A 22,768-nucleotide genomic window follows, 5' to 3' on the forward strand; every position below is an offset into this window, starting at 1 on the left:
TTTTCCTTCTGAAAAGTTTCAAACTTAAACCCCTTACATCTCCCCTGGACTATTGCAGCTGACATCTGACTGATGTTCTTTTCCTTTCTTCCCCTCCCCTCACCCCTTCCCCCTTCTCTCTCCTTCCTCCCTCCCTTCCTTCTTTCCCTCTTCTGTCTTAGATTTTAAGTAATTTCAATCCTCAACATGGGGCTCAAACTTACAACCTCAAGATTAGGAGTCGTGTGCTCTACCCACTGGGCCAGCCAGGAACCCCACCTAACTGATTTTCTTGCCTCTGCTGTCCCCCTTCCATTTTCTCTTCTCTACTCATATTGAGTGATTTTTCTAACACATTGATCATGTATCCTTTTTTTTTTTTTTTTTTTTTTTTGGGAATTATTTAGTTATTTGAGAGAGAGTAGCAGGAGGAGTAGAGGGAAAGGGACAAGCAGACTCTGAGCTGAGCACAGAGGCCCACCTGGGGCTTGATCTCACAATCTCAAGATCATGACCTGAGCTAAAATCAAGAGTTAGATGGAGTCAGATGCTCAACTGAGCCACCCAGGGCCCATATCTTTCTTTTTTATATTTCTTTGACTTTTGCTCATTGCTTTTATGATTAAGTCCAATATCCTTAACTTGGGATTCAAGATACTTTGGGGTGTAGTACTTTGGTTTTTTTCTAATTATCTATTTTCATTTCCTGCCATTTCTCCCCTGTCTGCTCTTTATGCTCCAGCAACATCATGCCTCTTGTTTCCCAAGTATTCCACACTATTCCTTGTTCTGGAATTTCTCTCTGACTGGAATGTCTTCCTTCTCCTTCCGGATCTGATAGATTCTTATTCATTCTTAGAGTTATCAGCTTTACTGACCTTTGTAGACTGTGTGATTTTTCATTATTACATTATTATACTATATTATAAATACATATATTTACATGTTTTTTCTTTCAAACAAGATTGTCAGCTGCTTGAAGGCAAAAGCAATACATTCATGTTTATCACAACACTTTCATATAGTAGGTGCCTAGTCAAAGTTTATTGAACTAAAGGAACTATGGAAAGTATACAACCTATTTTGTTTTAACTAAAAGTTACTAGGAGGATTTGAGTTTAAGTGAAATTTTAACAACAAAAGATCTTAGGAATTCAACAGAAGGAAAAAAACTCAGTTATGAAAATTATCAATATGCAATTTCTACTATTAATATCTGGCCAAAATATGAGTAACATTCATCTGGGAGATTAGCATTAGGGCACAATTCCACTCTTGTGTCTGAGGCTGCAGAGATAGAAGAGATCTGACGGGGGAAAAAAAAAAAGCAATACTGCAACTCAAGGGCAAGAGAGACTTGACAGTAATGGCAGATAACAAACTTGGTTTGGCTTGAAATACGATCTGGCAGTCAAAGGAGAGCCAGTGCTATTCTAGGCAGTGAACAAAGAAGAATTGTGCCACGGCATAGGGAGTTGGCAAGAGCCCACTGGGAGTATTACATTTAGCACAGTGTCAGCATGATAGGAACAGAAGGTGGTGAGCTCTGAGTGCTGAAAAGAATAAATAGATAAATTTTTGAAGATCAGTTAAAGATTTTAAGCATAGAGGGTTAACTGAATTCTGGCAACTATAAAATCCAGGAGAGAGAGACACTCCCAAATATCTGAAGGGTGTTAACATTTGAGCAAGAAAGGAATTATTTAGCCTGGACTAGAGAACTTTGTAAGAAGGCGAAACTAAGGGCAGGAAAATTTATACCTTTTTAAGAAGAATGTCCTGAGGTAGTCTTTGGGTAATGGTGTACCTTTATGCCTCAGCACTTTTATAGTAGAAAGCTATAAGGCAAAAATGTAAGATTTAAGGGACTCCTGGGTGGATCAGTGGTTGAGTGTCTGCCTTCGGCTCAGGGCGTGATCCTGGGGTCCTGGGTTTGAGGCCCACATCAGGCTCCCCTCAGGGAGCCTGCTTCTCCCTCTGCCTGTGTCTCTGCCTCTCTCTGTGTGTCTCTCATGAACAAATAAAATCTTTAAAAAAAAGATTTAAGAAGGTCTCCTTTGAAAAATTTCTGAGGAATATTTTGGTCTTAGGAATAAAGGAAGTTTTTGCCCTAGAAGGCAGGTTATGGAGGATTGGTTTAGTATTTATTAGCCATCCACAGTATAAGGAGCACTATAGCAATAAAGCAACATGATTCTTGAGGTTCTAATGTAAAACCATTGGTTATTATAGGCTTTATATACATTCTCAGTTTGTTTGAATAATTTAAAAATTTTGGCAAATTCTTAAGACTATCCTTTTAGAACAGAATGATGGTAAAAGTAAGCCAAATGTAAACTTCAAAAGAAATACAAGTGAAATCTTACTTAAATGAATGTTGTCTATCACAAAATGGCATATCACCTATTCTTGGATTGAGATTTTCCTTGGTGATAGGGATGAAGAAGATTTGGGCTGATAACATGTTTGTCCTTCAGGATATTTTAAATGCCAGAGAATGGTGCTCCTGCCTGCCTTGCTGGCCAGATCTCTCAGTTCAAGACAGGACAAGGAAAAATTAAGGTGATTACCTTAGAGACTGCTCTAACGGAAGAGCCCTCTCCTGAGGCAAAGTAATTGAGTATTCATGTGAAATAGCTAAAAGAGCCCACAGTATACTGAGATAAAAGAAAACACAATTTGTATCTCTTCCCTCATGTTTGGCTCCATGGCTTCCAACTGCTTGTCTAGAGAAGCCAACCATTATATAGCTTAAACATACCGCTGGGTATGAAGAATGTGGAGTCAAGTCCCATTTTAAAAAGTAGCTGATTTTTTCCATAATTGACTAAATTATCTTATGCTCCCTATGCCAATATGGATCCTCCAAGTGGCAAATGTCAAGATAAGTTTAGAGTACAAGCTTTCTTGGAGGAAAGCACCTGTGAACTATAAATGGAAAAGAGACAAGAGTAGGCAGGGAAAGCTTTCAGAATGTGATGCAAACCTAACACCTGTGAAGGAAGACAGGGAAGGAGGGATGGGGTAGGAAGAGTTTGAGACCACAGTACAATTGAGAAAAATCTCAACCAGGAAGAGGTGGAATCCCCAAGCAAACGCTGCCTGGTAGGGTAATCCTATATGGGGCAGAATTACCCTCCCAGAAATCCACTTAAGAAAAATGAAAACGTATGCATAAAGACTTATATGTAAATGCTTTTTCTGCAGCCATTGAGATGATATGATTTTTCTTTTTTAGTTTATTAATATGGTAAAGTGCATTGATTTTCATATACTACACCAAACTTCCATTATAGGATAAACCCCCCCCTTAGTTGTGATCCATTATTCTTTTTATACATTGTTAGAATTGATTTTCTAAAAATGTGCTAAGAATTTTTGGATCTGTGTTAGAAACATTTGTAGTTTTCTTCTCTTACTGTACCTTTGTAGCGTTTGTGTAGAATTTTTATTATTTCTTAAGTATTTGGTGGTGTTTACCAGTTAAGCCATCTGGGCATGGTGTCTTTTGTGTGGGAAGGTTTTTAACCACAAATTCATTTTTTGTAATTCACACTTACTTGTTCTTTCTGAGTGAGCTTTGTGTCTTTCAAGGAATTTGTTGAATTTATTAGAAAAAAATTGTTAATATTTTCTTGTTTTCCTTTTAATATCTGTAGAATTGAAATGATGTCATCTTTCTCATTCTTGATATTGTTAATTTGGATCTATCTTTTTTATTCCTTATCAGTCTGACTAAAGGCTTGTCTCTTTCATTCATATTTCAAAGTATCAGCTTTTGGTTTCACTGAAACCACTTTTCTAGTTTCCATTTTATTGATTTCTGCTCTGATCTTTAGAGTATTCCTTTCTTCTATTTGCTATGGGTTTTATGAGCTCTTCCTTTTCTAGTTTCTTAAGGAAGAAGCTGAGGTGTTTTTTTGTTGTTTTGTTTTTTAGTTTGTTTTAGAGAGAGGGAGCCTGATCAGGAGGGGCAAAGGGAGAGGGAGAGAGAATCTCAAGCAGACTCCATGATGAGTGCAGACCCTGAGATCACGACCTGAGCCATAACCAAGTCAGTCACTTAACCAATTGTGCCACCTAGGCATCCCAAGAAGCTGAGGTTTTGACTTGAGACCTTTCTTTTTTTGTGATACAAGTGTTTACTGTTACAAATTTCTAAGTGCTCATTTAGTTGCATCTTGAAAATTTTGATATGTTGTGTTTTCAGTCTGTTTAAAATGTGTTCTAACTTCCAAATGTTCAGGGGATTTTCCAGACATCTTTCTGTTATTATTTTCTAGTTTAATTTCAGTGTGTCAGAAAATGTACTTTGTAGGACTTGAATTTTTTAAGATTTGCTTAAACTTGTTTTATGGCCCAAAATATGCTTTATCTTGTTAAATGTTCTGTGTTCACTTGAAAAGAATATATTTTTTTGCTTTTGTTGGATTGAATGTTCAATAAATATTATTTAGGTCAAAGTGGTTGGTAGTGTTACTCAAGTCTTTTGTAATCCTTTCTGATCTATTTGAGCTATCAGTTAATAAGAGGGGTTTTGAAATCTTGGCTAGAATTGTGGATTTATCTGTTTCTCTTGGCTGTTCTATCAGTGTTTGTTTCATGTATTTTAAAGCTTAGTTATCAGATACAGAACCACTCAAGATTATATTCTCTTGATGAATTGACCCCTTTATGATTGAGAAACAATACCCTTTATTTCTGGTAATATTCTTTGCTCTGAAATAAACTTTACTTGGTATTAATATAGCCATTTCAACTTTTTTTTCAGATTTATTTATTTATTTTAGAGATTGAGAGAAAGAGAGAAAAAAGGGAGGGAGGGGCAGAGGGAAAAGGAGAGAGAGAGATTCTCAAGCAGACTCCCCACTGAGCATGGAACCTGACATAGGGCTGGATCTCAGGACTCTGAGATCATGACCTGAGCCAAAATCACAAGTTGGATGCTTAACCAACTGAGCCATCCCTCAACTTTTTAAAAACAGAAATAATTTAAATTTTAAAAATAGGCACACTTTTTTTTAAAAAAAAAGCAGTGAAATAGAGAGTATTCTGAAACAATCATTTGGTTAAATTTACTGAGGAAGGGGTGTTTTGTTTTCTGTATATTGTGAAAAGAGGTTAAAATACACAGGTTCACAAAAGGAATTTATAGTATGCAGAAAACCTTCTTACATGGGGCATATTATTTTTAATGACTTAGGCCTTTCATCTTCAGAAATGAACTATCATAATTAAGATGGAAGCTGGTGAATATTGAGTAATCTCATCATCACATCATATTTGAAATCACCTGAGGATGTGTATGAAAGTTAGCCATTTCAGCTTTCTTTTGATTATTATTAGCAAAGGGTATTTTTCTCTCCCTTTTCTTTTGTATTTCTTTTTTTTTTTTTAATATTTTATTTATTTATTCATGAGAGACAGAGAAAGAGGCAGAGACACAGGCAGAGGGAGAAGCAGGCGCCAATGCAGGGAGCCTGATGTGGGACTCGATCTTGGGACTCCAGGATCACGACCTGAGCCGAAGGCGGCACTAAACCGCTAAGCCACTCAGGCTGCCCTTCTTTTGTATTTCTATATTTCTTGTAGGCAGCACATAGGTGGGTCTTGCTTTTATGCAATCTGACAATCTCTGCCTTTTTCTTTTTTTTTTAAGATTTTATTTATTTATTTGAGAGAGAGCATGCGTGTGCGAGAGAGAACATGAGTAGGATGAAGAGCAGAGGGAGAAGCAGGCTCCCCTCTGAACGAGGACCCCTCGTGGGGCTTGGTCCTGGGACTCCGGGATCATGACCTGAACAAAGGCAGATGCTTAACCAACCTGAGCCACCCAGGCATCCCCAATATCTGCCTTTTAATTGGGGTGTTAGACCATCAACATTTGATGTGATTATTCATATGGATAGTTGTAAATCTGCCATGTTGCAATTTGTTTTCTCTTTTTCTCATTTGTCCTTTGTTCCTCCTTTCTTGTTTCTTTTGTATTAGTTAAGTATATTTTAATCATTTAGTTTTATCTCCCAATTGGCTTATTAGCTATAGCTCTTGTCTTTTTTTAGTGGTTGTTTTAGGGTTTATATTGTACATCTTTAATTTATCAGAGACTGTTTATATCATATGGTAGTTTATGTATATAGTACATATGATATGTCAGTCTTATAATAGCATACTTCTACTTCTTCCCTCCCCTTTGTATTATTATTTCTGTATATAACTCCATGATACCGGGCAGCCCGGGTGGCTCAGCAGTTTAGTGCTGCCTTCGGCCCAGGGCGTGATCCTGGAGACCCAGGATTGAGTCCCATGTCTGGCTCCCTGCATGGAGCCTGCTTCTCCCTCTGCCTGTGTCTCTGCCTCTCTCTCTGTGTGTCTCTCATGAATAGATAAATAAAGTCTTTAAAAAAAAAATAACTCCATGATACCTTTTTTTTTTTTTAATTTTTTTTTATTTATTTATGATAGTCACAGAGAGAGAGAGAGAGAGAGGCAGAGACACAGGCAGAGGGAGAAGCAGTCTCCATGCACCGGGAGCCCGACGTGGGATTCGATCCCGGGTCTCCAGGATTGTGCCCCGGGCCAAAGGCAGGCGCCAAACCGCTGCACCACCCAGGGATCCCCATGATACCTTTTTATTTATATACTTGTTTTAATTAAATAGACTATAAACTTTTTCATTATAAACATCTTTATTACATGTGATTGGTTTTCTATTGAAATATATTTGACATATGGCATTAGTAAGTTTAAGGTATATAACATGTTGATTTAATATTTATGTATTGTGGTATGATTGTCATTATAGCATAGCTAGGATGTCTGTCCTGTCACAAAATTATTTCTTTTTTGTGGTGGAAATAATTAGGATCTAGTCTTTTAGCAAGTATGATGTTTATAATGCAGTAATGTTATCTATAATTACCGTACTTCACATCACATAGCCAGGTCTTAGTTATCTACTGGTTGCAAGCCTGTACCTTTAAACAGTCTTTCTCATATTGCCCCATCATCCTACACCCAGCCTCTGGTAATCACCATTTACTCTGTAAATGTCTCAAAGTCCATCCATGTTGTTGCAAATGGCAGGATTTTTTCTTTCTCATGAGTGAATAATATTCCACTGTGTGTGTGTGTGTGTGTGTGTGTGTGTGTGAGAGAGAGAGAGAGAGAGAGAGAGAGAGACATCTTCATTATCTTCATTACCCATTCATCCACTGATGGGTGCTTAGGTTGTTTCCATATCTTGGTTATTGTGAATAATGATGCAATAGACATGGGAGTGCTTATATCTCTTTAATATCCTTTTTTCATTTCCTTTGGATATATACCTAAAAGTAGGATTGCCGGATCATATGGCATTTCTATTTTTAATTTTTTGAGGACCCTCCATCTTGTTTTCCATAGCTGCTGGAGCAAGTTACATTCCCACCAACAGTGTTCAAGACTTTATTGAAAGAAAGTGGAGAAAACACAAACGAATGGAAAGACATCCATGTTTGTGAGACTATAAAAGTACTGAAAGAAGCCATCAGTGATTATTTTCTAAATATGACATAAAACCCAGAATTCATAAGAGTGATACATTTGACTATATAAATATTAACCTCCAGGGGTGTCTGGGTGGCTCGGTTGATTAGTGTCTGCTTTCAGCTCAGGTTATGATCTCAGGGTCCTGGGATTGAGTCCCACATTGGGCTTCCTGCTCAGCTGGGGAGTCTGCTTCTCTCTCTCCTTCTGCCCTTCATTCGTGCTTGCTCTTCCTCTCTAGTGCTCTCTTTCTCAAATTATATAATTAACCTCCAAAAAGGGAAAAAATTGAACCAAGGGAAACTTTCACTTCTAAGAGTACTAAAATTATGGAATTTTCTGTTAGAATCCTGTATTTTTACCATTTTGAAACACTGACTATAAAAAGATATGCATGATTTTTTAAAATACTTTTAAAAATTTGGTGTGAATGAACAGGTGAGGAAATGAACATTTTTATATATACATATGGGAGTATAAATTGGTACAACTTTTCTGGAGGGCAATTTGGCAATAGAGGGAGAGATCATGTTATTCCTTTTGACTTAGAATTCTACTCCAGAAATTTTGTTTAAGGAAAAACAATCACAAACATGTACAGATTTAGATGTGGTGTTTGTTGCATTGCTATGTATAATATTTTAAATTTAGAAGCAACTTATTTTGACAATAGGGATTTTTAATAAACTAGGATACATTTTTCCAGTGGAATAGTAGCCACTTAATAAAATGTTATAAAAAAGTACAAAATTTATGCAGTATATGTTATGTTATTGAGTACAGTATACTAGATTTGTTCTATCATCATTATTTAATCCTTAGAATAAGCCTGTGAATTTGGAACTATTTCACTTATACATAAGGAAACTCAGGCATTAAGAGACATTAGATAACTTGCCTAAATCACTGGGACAGTTATATCTGTCCAACTTCAAAATCCATGCTCTCAGCTATTGTATTTTGAATTTATATATTTGCTTGTTTATTTATTTATTTTTAAGATTTTATTTATTTGACAGAGAGAGAGCAAGAGAGAGCATGAGCTGGAGGAGAGTGAGAGGCAGACTCTCCGCTGAGCAGGGAGCCCAATGTGGGCTTGATCCCAGACCCTAGGATCATGACCTGAGCCAAAGGCAGACGCTTAACCAACTGAGCCACCCAGATAGGTGCCCTTTATCTACTGCTTTGATTACAAACTATTTTAACAAGAATAAGCTTTGGTTAAAAAATTTGTTTTAAAATTTCCTGATAGTAGTTAACTCTGAGTACTGGTACTTTTCATGTTGTAAAACTCTTATTTTCTAATAAGAGCCACCCAGTCACCCCTAGCCTTTTGATTTTATAGAGTCAAATATGTAATATGTTACATAAAAAAAAGTTATAACCTCTCATTTTTTTTACCAGGAGGATATGTACGAAAGTGTCAATAATGATAATAGTTGAGGGTTGGTATTATGGTTGATTTTTGTCTCCTCTTGTTTGTTCATAGTGAACAGGAATGACTTTTATAATTAAAGTTTTTTAAAAGGTACTCATTTCATAATAAAGGGTGGGGTGGATTAAAAAATAATCATTCCCCTTTCCCTCTATTGCTAAAAAAAGATATATTTCTGAGTTTGGGTGTATCCACTGGTGATGTTACCTATAATTTCTTTTTGGCACTAGTTTATAAAAACTGGAAAGTTGAAACAACAGTGTTATTCTGAGATCCAAAGATGTGTAAAAGATCTTTAAATAATAACATTTTTCAGCTTGTTCCCTGGATCTGGGGCCATGGCCACTAGTAACAGGACTCAGAAACCAGAAGCACAGTACCTAGAAATTTACAGTTAGCAGCTCCCCAGGCCCATCTCTTTTAGCTTTTCACTCTAAAATCCTCTTTCACCTTTCCTTTTTCCCAAATCTTTTTTTTTTTTTTTTTTTTTTTTAGCTTAAGGGATTTTTTTTTTTTAATTATTTATTTATTTATGATAGGCACACAGTGAGAGAGAGAGAGAGGTAGAGACATAGGCAGAGGGAGAAGCAGGCTCCATGCACCGGGAGCCCGACGTGGGATTCGATCCCGGGTCTCCAGGATTGCGCCCTGGGCCAAAGGCAGGCGCCAAACCGCTGTGCCACCCTGGGATCCCGGGATTTTTTTTTTTAACCCGGTTGAAAAGAATTTGAACCAATCGTAAACAAACAGCTCTCTTTTGTGCCTTTTTGTGCACTTCTGTTGCCATGTAAACCAAATAAAGCTAGCTGTGAGTAAACCAGCTGCTGCCTGCAGCCTCCCTCCCTAGAGGAAGGGAAGGAGTGGCGAGGTAATTGGGAAAGACTAGAAGAAAAGATAGAAACTGAGGGAAATAGTATTGTGTTTACATTCCTGGTCTTGAATCTCACTCTCTTTAAGTATGAGATTTGAGTATGTTACCTAGAATGATTTGTATTGGTTTTTAGTCATTTTTTTCCAGCAGCTAAGAGATATAGCTAATACTTCTTGTATATTTATTTGCATGTTGGGAACTGTTGATATTTGTGAGTGAAATTAATAGATTCTGAACTGTCGTTCAGGACTGGAAAACCTAGGAAAATGAAAGGTTGTAGGGCATGGTATAGAATTTGTGATTTTTGCTTATAAAGGATTACACTCTGGTGACTGGCATAAATAAGTGGTGCCAGGGTATCTAATTAAATGCATGTGAGGCACTACACAAAGACTACATATAGCTAGCTGATGAGTAATTTATAAGCATTTACAGTTTTAACCGGATGGGTATTAAGGAGGGCCCTTGTTGTGATGAGCACTGGGTGTTGTATATAAGTGATGAATTACTAAATTCTATACCTGAAACTAGTTAACTAACTGGAATTTAAATTAAAAAAAAAAAAAACTGGAGGGAGAATAACAGCTAAAGCCTAAAATACATAGCACAGAAACTGGTTAAGTACTTGGAATCAGAGAGTGAGGTATTTATTTAAATTGTAAATATTGATTAAAGGTTAGTGGAGGTAAGCATAGGGTGATACATCATTGTGGAAAGAGAAAGAGTAAGGGTGGCACTTACCTTGTCCAAGCATGGAGAAAAAGTCATTTCTGATACGAGGGAGACTGGAAATCAATCACCATCATATATTTGATGCTCAGACTCTTTTGTGCCATCAGTGCTAAATTAACATTTTCATCCAGATTGTCCAGTTCATTAAGCTAGAAAGAGCAAAAGTTAAATAAGTACCAATGTAACAACCTTAAATTGTTCCTGGGTAGTAAAGTTGATAGTGAATTTACACATAAATAGCCCAAAACATTCTTTTTCATGGCCTGTTCTTCATTTCTTATTGCTTCTTTATGCAAATATGCATGTATTTTATCCTTTCTTACATAGAAGGGTCACATAAAAAAGCTTCTCTTTTTACAGATGTATAATATTTCATTGTTCTAATCAAAACCCTGTTAATGGACATTTGAGTGTTTTCAAAATGTTTTAAGCTGGAATTTTAGCGACTTTAAGTCTCTTATTAGCAATCTCACTTTGAGGCCAGGCTACAGAAGTTAATAGGCAGAAACTAGTTGAATATAAATGAAAAACTATGACCACAGCTGTAGTTCTACTCTGGGCTATGGGAAAGATGACTACAGAATTTCATAGTTATGCTACTCTCATGCAACCTCCCACTATATATATTTTTAAAAATATTTATTTATTCATGAGAGACACAGAGAAGAGAGGCAGAGACATAGACAGAGGGAGAAGCAGGCTTCCCTCAGGGAACCTGATGCAGGACTCAATCCCAGGACTCTGGCTGGGATCATGACCTGAGCCAAAGGCATATGCTCAACCACTGAGCCACCCAGGTGCCCTGCAACCTCCCTCTATTTTGTTTTTCTTTCTTTATTAGCATCGTTATTAGTTTCCCTGGTGCCCTTTGATTTATTTGTTGTCTTTTCTTGGTTTCTTTCTTTTCTTTTCTTAGAGGCCTCCCTAACTACTGGTTAGACCTTTGCTAGGAAGTAATTAGACTTGTAGAAGACCTTTGCATTTTATAGTTACCAAAGGATTGTAGTTTTTGGTCCAGGTGAGGCTGAGATTCCTGCTGTCTTCCTTGCTGGAAGCTTTTTAAGTCTTATTACTCACATAATGCTCTTCTACTGTCATTGTTTGCATGTTACCAAGGTAAATTTGCATTCTATTGGTAATAATCCATACACAGCTTATCAATTGCCTCAGGTGGGTGGCACCATACATCGCTAGAGGCTCAGCAGGAGTAGAGACAAGCAAGACTGGCAAATGCTCTTTAAATCCTAAAGCTAAAAAAAAACAAAAACAAAAACAAAAAATAAAATAAAATAAATCCTAAAGCTATAAATAAGTATAGGCTCTTTGGGGGAAGAATAAAAGGATAATTGACATTATTTTGGCTGCACTTCTGCCACAAGGAAAAAGAATGGAATAAAGAAAGGAAGGAGAAGGGGCACCTGGTTGACTCAGTACAGCACACAACTCTTGATCTCAGGGTTGTAAGTTCAAGCCAAATATTGGTTATAGAGATTAATTAAAAATAAAATCAGCCCCAGTGGCTCAATGTTTTAGTGCTGCCTTCAGCCCAGGGGTGATCCTGGAGACCCGGGATCCAGTCCCACGTCAGGCTCCCTGCATGGAGCCTACTTCTCCCTCTACCTGTGTCTCTGCCTCTCTCTCTCTCTCCTTCTCTGTCTCTCTCTCTCTCTCTCTGTCTCTCATGAATAAATAAAATATTTTTTAAAAATCTTTTAAAAGGGAGGGGAGGAAAAGATAAGTTTTGGTTTTGGGGAAAAAAGCACTACATTGAGGATCTAGAAGCAAGGGTTTTGATCTATTTTCTTTTTTTTTTTTTAATTTATTTTTTATTGGTGTTCAATTTACCAACATACAGAATAACCCCCAGTGCCCGTCACCCATTCACTCCCACCCCCCGCCCTCCTCCCCTTCTACCACCCCTAGTTTGTTTCCCAGAGTTAGCAGTCTTTACGTTCTGTCTCCCTTTCTGATATTTCCCACACATTTCTTCTCCCTTCCCTTATATTCCCTTTCACTATTATTTATATTCCCACATGAATGAGAACATATAATGTTTGTCCTTCTCCGACTGACTGACTTCACTCAGCTCTCTGACTGACTTACTTCACTCAGCTGATCCATTTTCTGTTACTAATTTGGTCTGTGATTTGTTCTGTGATTTCACTTCTCTGGGCCTAAGTTTCTACACCTATGAAATGAGAGGTTTGGAATTAAAAAAAAAAAAAATCTCTGAAATTCTAAGACAAGAAGAAAAATATTGACTTCAGATAGTATAGAGAACTTGTCCACTACTGTGAAATAACTATTACAGTTAGTAAATTTTAAGCAGGTGTTTATACTACATGTTTAGTTTGCAGTGGGAGGATAATCAGTGTATTTAATACTTTATACTGTTGGAAATACAAGTCATATTTACAAGTTACCCTTATAAGTAGAAGTAACTAAAAGCATAGCATATAATTCTTTAGTACTATTTACCAGAGAGAGAGAAGGAAAAGAAGATACATAGGAGGGAAGGAAGGTGGCAGTGATAGCAGTACTGGGGGTAGGCGGGGGAGCAGCAGGATAGAAATGAAAGATTGAGTACAAGTTAAGTCATTGATAGTAAAAGTGACTGTTGTCCTCAAAGGGCTCTTTATAGAAGTCTATGAATATCTAGGGTGGGAATAACATACACGATTATCATGTAAAATGTATTTTGGATAAGATAGTGGAAATAAAAAAATAAAAAAATCTGTCCATAATTTTTTTTTTTAATTTTATTTATTTACTCATGACAGAGAGAGAGAGAGAGGCAGAGACACAGGCAGAGGGAGAAGCAGGCTCCATGCAGGGAGCCTGACAGGGGACTCGATCCAGGGTCTCCAAGATCACACCACAGGCTGAAGGTGGCGCTAAACCGCTGGGCCACGGGGCTGCCCAAAATCTGTCCATAATTTTAAGAATTTACTAACAGTTGGGAAGATTAAGCAAGGGCTTAAAGAAAAGAATGTCAATGTAAAGGAGCCTGGGCTATAAGCCAGAGAGTGGTATAGGCAGTAATTAAAGCAGAAATTCAGAGGGATGGATTATCTCCAAGAATATAAAGGTAAAGCTTCAGATAGACTGAGGAACTTGCAAAGTACAGTGAGGGCCTTAGAGGTGTTCCTGGCCCTTGGCAGTACTGTCATTCACTATCAGCTGGTAGCAGTGTGGCAGAAACCTGGGAGTCTTTAGAATCCTCCCTGTTGTATTAAATGAAAGGTAAGATCAAGAAGAAACAAAAGACATTTTAGAAGGAGAGGAAGAGTGATAATGACTCCAGTTTTGAACCTATGATGAGAGGGACAACAGTGAGATTTAAATTTTTTTTTAATTATTTTTTTTATTTTTTAAAGATTTTACTTATTTATTCATGAGAGACAGAGAGAGAGACAGACAGACAGAGAGGCAGAGACACAGGCAGAAGGAGAAGCAGGCTCCATGCAGGGAGCCTGACTCGATTCCGGGTCTCCAGGATCAGGCCCTGGGGCCAAGACAGCACTAAACCGCTGAGCCACCCGGGCTGCCCTAAATTGTTTTTTTTTTTTTTTAATTAATAGATTAAAAATACAAAATGAAGATTAGGAGGTATTTTGAAAGAAAAGATGAGGCAAGAGACCTCTTCCTTTAAAATAGGAAAAAAGAAGGAAAAGGTAGGTGAATATACCAAGATATTTTTATTAAAAGATCAAGGAGGGCACCTGGTTGGCTCAGTTGGTTATGCAGCTGACTTGATTTCAGCTCAGGATGGGATCTCAGGGTCCCGGGATCAAAAGTAGAAAGAAAGCTCATTGGCTAAGTGAGGCTAAGATAACTCGGAGGTGGAGGTATATGTAGAATTAGCAAAAGACTTTGAGACTCTGCAGGAAAGTGTTCAAGATTTACTGGAAAATTATGATATGGCATTTGGAAAAATGACTTTATAGCTAAGAACAGAACAAGAACCTATTCAAGAATGGGTTATGCAGGGATCCCTGGTGGTGCAGCGGTTTGGCGCCTGCCTTTGGCCCAGGGCACAATCCTGGAGACCCAGGATCGAATCCCACGTCGGGCTCCTGGTGCATGGAGCCTGCTTCTCCCTCTGCCTGTGTCTCTGCCTCTCTCTCTCTCTCTGTGACTATCATAAATAAATTAAAAAATTAAAAAAAAAGAATGGGTTATGCAGAGAGTAGACATTTTGAATTTCCTCCTTCAGATTCCAGAAGCTTTGTGGAGATACGGAAATATCTAAAAGATTAAATTGTTGAGCAAATTTTTTTTTTATTGGAGTTCAATTTGCCAACATATAGCCTATCACCCAGTGATGTTGAGCAAAATTGATATTGAAAAGTACTCTTAATTCATTGTTTCTCTCCTTCTGCAGTGTTTAAGAATGCTAGAGGTTAATGTAGCTAGGTACCCTGTGGGACATAATAAGAGTTAATTATAATCAACTGCTGGAACAGACTGTTCTGAACAAAGTATTATTCATTTGCCACCTATTTGGGAGTTCATGTGTAAGCATATAAAATTCCATTTCACCGTTTCAAAATTATTGACATACATTTTAAGAGTGCTTATTACAGATATTTAAAATATGTAGATGTATTAAGTCTTCCCTTCTTCCCTACTCACCTACCCACAATCGTTGTTGACAGCCTCTTGTTCTCCATTCCAGAAAAATTTGTTCTACGTGTCTAAATATGTTATACATTATTATGTATTGCATTATATTAAATATTAACATATATATTTTGACAATGTGTTTAAACTACCTATCTTGGGACACCTGGGTGGCTCAGTGGTTAAGCATCTGCCTTTGGATCAGGGCATGATCCTGGAGTCTGGGTTCGAGTCCCACATCAGGCTCCTTGCATGGAGTCTGCTTCTCCCTCTGCCTATGTCTCTGTCTCTCTGTTTCTCTCATGAATAAATAAAATCTTTAAAAAATATATCTATCTTTACAACCATTTCATTTACATCCTTGCTCAATTCATCATGTAAAATCCTTTCCCTTTTCCTTTGGCCTGTGGTTCCCATTTCCTTTGAATATGGAAATATATTATGGGAAGATGAATTCCAAGCACTTGTTTTCTTTTGCTCTCTCTTTTTTTTTTTTTTTTAAGATTTATTTATTTATTTTAGGGGAGAGGGGCAGAGAGTGAGGGGAGAGAGAGAATCTTAAGCAGACTCCCTGCTGAGTGTGGAGCCCAGGTAGGGCTCAACCTCATGATCCTGAGATCACCACCTGAGCCAGAACCAAGAGTCATATGTTTAACTGACTGTGCCACCCAGGTACCCCCTCAAACACCAGATTTGTATTTCACTGCTTTCACATTGGATTAAAATAACATAAAATATTAGCAAAATAGCAAAGTATTTTCCGTTTTAAACATTTTTTTTTTGTTTTAAAAAGTGGGGAGAATAAGTGAAAATATTAATCACATTTGTTGGTATTCAGAATTCATCTGAATAGGGTTAGCCATCTTTTTCTTGTTTGGCATATCGCCACAATTTCTCCCCACTAGAGGGCACTAAGATATTAGTTTTTGTTTTTGCTTCTTTTAAATACTATTTATTTGACAGAGAGAGCACAAGCAGGGGGAGCAGCAGAGGAAGAGAGAGAAGCAGACTCCCTGCTGAGCAGGGAGCCAGACCCAGGGCTCAATCCCAGAACCGTGGTATCATGACCTCAGTTGAAGGCAGGCAGGCACTCAACTGACTGAGCCACCTATGTGTCCCAAATACTGTTTTTAATGGACTGTTTATGGTGAATTTAGAAATAAAACTTTCATATTTTTCTTACTTGTCCTCTATTGTAATATGAATAAAATCCTCATCCTGAGAGCACTCTGTGGTTGGCATATATAGACAATTATAGTACCTTCTGTGCTAGCAATTTCTGTGCTCAAAATTTTGATTTTGAGGTCTATTTTGTGCTAAATGCTTTAAAGAAGAAAAGGAGAAAGAGGGTTAGAGAAGGGAGAAAAATATTTGAAATTTTTTGGACCCCAGTTATCACCTTCTGCTCACTCCACAGGAGATTCTGACCCTAAAAGGAGAAGGGTAGGCATATGTAGGTCACTGGAACAAAATATAGTCCAGAAATAGACCTACATGTATACAATGAATTGACAAAAGAGCCAAAGTGATTCAGTGGGGAAAGGATATTCTTTTTTTAAATAAATGGTGCTGGGACAATTAGGTATTAATTTGGGGGAAAAGTGAAATTTTTACCTTTATCTTATTTCATATGTAACAGCTCAAAATGAATCATGGACAATCGGAGAAAACAAAGGAGAAAATCTTCATAACCTTGGAGTAAGCAAAAGTTTCTCGGTATACAACAAAACAAAAATTGCCAAAGAAAAAAATCTTGATAGAGTTCTCCAAAATGAAGTTATTTTCAAAAGATATAGTTAAAGGAATGCTTGGGTGGCTCAATGGTTGAGCGTCTGCCTTCGGCCCAGGACATGATCCTGGGTCCTGGGATGGGTCCTACAACGGGCTCCCTGCAGGGAGCCTGCTTCTCTTTCTCACTCTGCCTCTCTGTGTCTCTCATGAATAAATGAATAAATGAATAAAATCTTTTTAAAAAAAGTCATAGTTAATAAATAAAAAGGCAAGCCACAGAATGGGAGAAGAGTGTTCACAATACATGTATCAGAAAAAGGACTGGTATCTAGAATATATGGAGCACCTTTACAACTTCATAAGATACGCACTCTGATTTTTTTTTTATTTTTTATTTAAAAAAAATTTTTTTTTATTTATTTATGATAGTCACAGAGAGAGAGAGAGAGAGAGAGAGGCAGAGACACAGGCAGAGGGAGAAGCAGGCTCCATGCACCGGGAGCCCGACGTGGGATTCGATCCCGGGTCTCCAGGATCGTGCCCTGGGCCAAAGGCAGGCGCCAAACCGCTGCGCCACCCAGGGATCCCAATGATTTTTTTTTTTAAAGATTTTATTTATTTATTCATGATAGCCACACAGAGAGAGACAGAGAGGCAGAGACACAGGCAGAGGGAGAAGCAGGCTCCATGCAGGGAGCCCGACGTGGGATTCGATCCTGGGTCTCCAGGATCGCGCCCCGGGCCAAAGGCAGGCGCCAAACCACTGTGCCACCCAGGGATCCCGCACTCTGATTTTTAAAATGGACAAATGAAAGACACCTGGGTGGCTCAGTAGTTGAGTGCCTTTGGCTGATCCTGGGATGGAGTCCCACATCAGGCTCCCCACACGGAGTCTGCTTCTCTCTCTGCCTATGTCTCTGCCTCTCTCTGTGTGTGTCTCATGAATAAATGGATAAATTTTTTTTTAAGAAATAAAATGGGCAAATTATTTGAACAGACATATCTCAATAGATGGCTATATGAATGCCAATAAGCACATATAAGTTACTCAACATCATGAATCATTAGAGAAATGCAAATTAAAACCACAATGAGGGGCAGCTGACTGACTTAGTTGGTTAAGCATCTGCCTTTGGCTCAGGTCATAATCCCAGGGTTTTGGGATTGAGCCCCATGTCAGGTTCCTTGCTCAGTAGGAAATCTGCTTCTCCCTCTCCCTCTGCCTGCCCTTCCCCTTGCTTGTGTGTGCATGTTCTCTCTCAGATAAATAAAATCTTAACAACAACAACAAAAATAAAACCACAATGAGATACTGCACACTCACTAGCATGGCTAAAATGTAAAAGAGTTTACAGTACATAGTATTGATGTGGATATGGATCAATTGGAATGCTCATACATTATCAGTGGGTAACAGTTTTCTAGTTTGTTATAAATTTAATATATACTTTCCAAATGACATAGCAGTTTCCAGTCCTACCCTATGGCTTTACCCAAGAAAATGAAATCTTGTTTTCACACAAAGACTTGTATGCTGATGTTCATGGCAGTTTAATTCATAATGGCCTCAAGCTGGAAAAAACACCAAATATTCATTAACAAGTAATGGCTAAATTATGGTACATCCATGAAAAGGAATACTACTTAGCAATAAAAAAGAATGAACTACATGTGGAACAATATAGATCAGTCTCAAAAATATGCTTAAGTGAAAGGAGCTGGGTGCAAAAAAATAAATGTTTTATGATTTCATTATATAAGATTCTATGAAAGGCAAATTTATCTGCAGTGATAGCAGATCAGTTGTTTCCTAGGGCCACTGTGGTAGTGGTAGAGAGTCAACTATAGAGAAATAGACAACTGAGTTAACCAAAAATTTCAAATTCTGAAAGAAGGCATAGATAGCATATACAAAGACCCTAAATTAGAAAAGATTGGTTTTTAGTGGAGTATTGTGAACAATAGGGTAAATGGGGAGAGATGAGGTTTGGAGAGATAAGAGCCAGATCGTGTGGAGTTGAGTCCTTAAGAACTTGAGAGAGAATGTACTGTAGAGCACAAGGTGAGACTCTTACTTCAGTGAAAAGGCAGAAGGAGAGACTAGGGCAGATGAGGTTGGCCTTATGGTTGGAATGGGAGAATTTGTTTCAGATATTTTCCTGTTCTCTTAAAATTATTTTTTTCCTCTATAAGGTAAGGCTGTCACTTGAAAGTGAAGATAGAAGTTTGAGGGGACAAACATGAAATATTCTTCCTGGGAGGGGACAGGAGGGAATATGTACCTTTTTTGCATAAGGTAACTGAGGCACTTTTGATGCTCATTTGAGGTTTGGGAATATGAATTTAAAGTGAAATCAGTCAGCTTGGTTGCATGGTTTTTTCTTTTGCAAAATTTAGCTGGAATAGATAGATGATAGGGCCATCAGGATTGAAGTTTTGCCTGGCAAAATGATGAAGGGAGAGTGGGAATGAGGTTATTTATAAGTCATTTTTAAGATGACCTGGAAATCTAGGCTAGAAAAGGAGGGAAGTAAAACTAGGAAGAGGTTGATGAATTGTGAGAAAATGATGAAGTCAGTGCACAGAGTACACAGAATTTTTCGAATTGGGGCTACTTTTGCAAATAAAATGGGTAGGATATGGGTGCCTGGGTAGCTCAGTTGATTAAGCATCTGACTCTTGATTTTGGCTCAGTCATGATATCAGGTGTGAGATCAGGCCCCATGTCAGTTCCACACTCAGCAGGGAGCCTGCTTCTTTATTCCTCTTTCCCTCTGCCCTTCTCCCCACTCATGCATATGCGTGTTCTCTCTCTCTCAAATAAATCTTAGAAAGGAAAGAAATGATAGGATAGGAAGGAGCATGGTCTTAGGGGAAGTTCAAGGTTTCTGAAATGGAGGTGCATTTATTGAGATAGAGAATTCAGGAGCGAGTTTGAGGGTAATAGGAGGAGTTCAGTTTTAATAGGCTGTGTTTGAGGAACCCATGGGATATATAACTAGAGATGTCCAATAGCATTTGAATGTACAGATCGAAGAGGCCTAGGCTATAAATAGAGATATAGGAGTTATCAGCACAGAAATGAAAATTGAAACAAGACAATCAGTAGGAGATTACTAGAGGGAATTTGTGGGATAAGAGAAGGGGAGGCTGTGTGGTTTCCTCTGTCCAGGATCAGAGTGGTTGTGGTGGTTTGTGGTGTTTTGCTTTGTTTTTTTTCCCTGCAGTATTCTGTCAGCTTTTCCAAATAAATTCTAGGAGTACAGCATGGAATGGTGGTAAGAACAGAGATTAAGTCCTGGCTTTGCCTTCCTACTGTATGCCTCAAGCAGGTAAATTTTTGAACCTCAATTTTCTCATCTGTTAAAAATAGCTGTATCAAGAGAATGGGAAGACAAGCCACAAACTGGGAGAAAATATTTGCAAAAGACATATCTAATAAAGGACTATTATTCAAAATCTACAAAGCACTTTAAAGCTCAACAATAAGGAAGTGAACAATGTGATTGAAAAATAGGCAAAGACCTTAACAGACACCTCACCAAAGAAGATACACAGATGGCAAATAAGCATATAAAAGATGGGTACCTGGGTGGCTCAGTTGGTTAAGCATCTGCCTTTGGCTCATGTCATGATCCCAGGATTCTGGGATTGAGTCCTGCATCAGCTTGTCTGTTAATGGGGAGCCTGCTTCTCCCTCTTCCGCTTCCCCTGCTTGTGTTCTCTCTCTCTGTCAAATAAATAAAATCTTAAAAAAAAAAAAAAAAAAAAGATGTTCCACATTATATGTCATCATGGAAATGCAGACTGAAACAACCAGACACTACTACATGCCTATTAAAATGGACAAAATCCAGAACACTGACAACATCAAATGCTGGTGAGAATGTGGAGCAACAGAAACCCTCATTCACTGCTGGTGGGAATTCAAAATGGTACAACCACTTTAAAAGACAATTTCACAGTTTATTATAAACCTAAGCATACTTTTGCTACATAATCCAGCAATTGCACTCCTTGGTATTTACCCAAATTAGTTGAAACTTCCACACATGGATGTTTATAGCAGCTTTACTCATACTTGCCAAAACTTGGAACTAACTAGTAAGTAAATGGATAAATTATGGTACATCTAGGCAACGGAATATTACTCAGCATTAAGAAGAAATGAGTTATCAAGACATGGAAAAACCTCAAATGCATATTACTAAGTGAAAAGAGTCAATCTGAAAAGGCTACATACTGTATAATTCCAAATATATGACGTTCTGTAAAAGGCAAAGCTATGGAGACAGTAGAAAGATCAGTTGTTGCCAGGGCTGGAGGAACAGAAGAGGTGAATAGGCAGTGCACAGAGGATTTTCAGGGGAGTGAAACTATTCTGTATGCTGGTATAATAGTGGTGGATACATGTAGTTATACATTTGTCAAATCCATAGACTACATAAGCCCAAGAATGAACCCTAATGCAGACTGGACGTTGGGTGATAATGATGTGTCAATGTAGGTATGTCCATTTTATAAAACTGTACCACTCTGGTACGGGATATTGATAGTGGGGGAGGCTGTGTGTGTTGGGGACGGGATATACATGAACTCTCTACTTAATTTTGCTGTGAAGTTAAAACTACTCTAAAAAATTAAATGTTTTTAAAAGGTTGTAATAAGAAACTACATGGAGACAGGTTAAATAACTCAGGACTACTCACCTAAACTTGAAATCACTGAGCTAATATTCTTAAGATTCATAGGTCTTTATTTTCAGTAGTTTCCTGATGTTTAATGGGAAGGTTTTGCTTCCCTTCTTCACCTTCATCACCTCAAGTTTTGTCTTTGTTTTTGTTTTTTCACAGTGATAATGAATAATTACAATCCTTGGAAAGATATAATTGTAGCCTAATGAATGTATAAATATAACTGTCTAGATTTTTATATTACCAGGGGGAGAAATGATAAAGGAAAACACCCAAACCCAATAATTAAAAGAAATTTATTTCATTAAGCTATGGAATATTTGAATCTCCTGTTGTATTCCTACCTTGTTTGCTTTTACACCTAAGTACTTGAAAGTCTTTCAAATGGTACTAAAGATATATTTCAGAGATACTGTGAATTTGGTTCCAGACCACCACAATAAAGCAAATACCACAATACAGTGAGTCAAATTAATTTTTTGGTTTCCTAGTGCATATAAAAGTTACGCTTATTTTACTGTGATTTATAAAGTGTACAGTAGCACTATGTCTAAAAAGATACACATAACCTTTATTTTTTGCTTATTTTTTAAAAGATTTATTTATTTATTCATGAGAGAGAGAGCGAGAGAGGCAGGCTCCTCACAGGGAGCCTGATGTGGGACTCGATCCCTGGACCCAGGATCACGCCCTGAGCCAAAGGCAGGTGTTCAACTGGTGAGCTACCCAGGTGTCACATACCTTAATTTTAAAATAATTCATTTATTTAAAAAATGCTAACCATCCTCTGAGCTTTCAGCAAGTCATAATCTTTTTGCTGGTGGAGGGTCTTGCCTTGATGTTGATGGCTGCTCACTGATGGGATGCTGGTTGTTGATTGGAGTGGCTGTGGCAGTTTCTTAAAATAACACAGTGAAGTTGCTGCATTGATTGACTCCCTTTCACAAATGATTTCTCTAGTATGCAATGCTATTTGATAGCATTTTACCCACAGTAGAACTTCTTTCAGAATTAGAGCCAATCCTATAAACTCTACCATTGCTTTAATAACTAGCTTATATAATATTCTAAATCCTTTGTTGTCAATTGAACAGTCTTCACAGCATCTCCACTAGGAGTAGCCTCCATCTCTAGAAACCATTTTAACAGGGCAGCCCGGGTGGCCCAGTGGTTTAG

General features: G+C 37.8%; 1 protein-coding gene across 3 annotated transcripts in view; it reads left to right on the forward strand.

The window, feature by feature from the left end:
• Nucleotides 1-22,768, forward strand: part of AHCYL2 (adenosylhomocysteinase like 2) — a 163,193-nt gene that overhangs the window by 61,681 nt on the left and 78,744 nt on the right. The gene's annotated exons all lie outside the window — the stretch shown is intronic.

Source organism: Canis lupus, chromosome 18 (genome assembly GCF_048164855.1).
Source record: "Canis lupus baileyi chromosome 18, mCanLup2.hap1, whole genome shotgun sequence".
Classification (NCBI taxonomy): domain Eukaryota; kingdom Metazoa; phylum Chordata; class Mammalia; order Carnivora; family Canidae; genus Canis; species Canis lupus.